We start from the raw sequence: 570 nt of genomic DNA on the forward strand, positions 1-570 counted from the left end.
CCAAGATGAACATGAGCCGCCAATGCCAAACCGCAGCCAGCAAGGCCAGACATACCTTATCATGAATCCAAAGATGCATCTCAAGCCGGTCCCGAGAGGTGATACTCCCCCTTTACATGACTTTGGTCAGGCCACAATTGGAGTACTGCGTCCAGTTCTGGGTGCCGCACTTTAAAAGGGATGTGGCCAGCCTGGAGAGGGCTCAGAGGATGGCCACCCACCCGGTGAGAGGGCAGCAGGACAGGCCCTATGAGGAGAGACTGAGGGACCTAAACCTGTTCAGCCTCAGCAAGAGGAGGCTCAGGGGGGAACTGGTGGCTGCCGACAAACTCATCAGGAGAGATCAACAGCAAATAGGTAGAGCCCTTTTCTCCCCAGCACCACCTGTGGTGACAAGGAACAATGGTAATAAGCTGATGGAGAATAGGTTTAGGCTAGAGATCAGAAGGCAATATTTTACACTTAAGGTGGCCAAAATCTGGAACCAACTTCCCAGGGAAGTGGTCCTTGCCCCTACCTTGGGCAAATTCAAGAGGAGGTTGGACAATCACCTGTCTGGGGTCTTGTGAA

Source organism: Gavialis gangeticus, unplaced genomic scaffold, assembly GCF_001723915.1.
Source record: "Gavialis gangeticus isolate Ggan-Ray unplaced genomic scaffold, GavGan_comp1, whole genome shotgun sequence".
NCBI classification, from domain to species: Eukaryota; Metazoa; Chordata; order Crocodylia; family Gavialidae; genus Gavialis; species Gavialis gangeticus.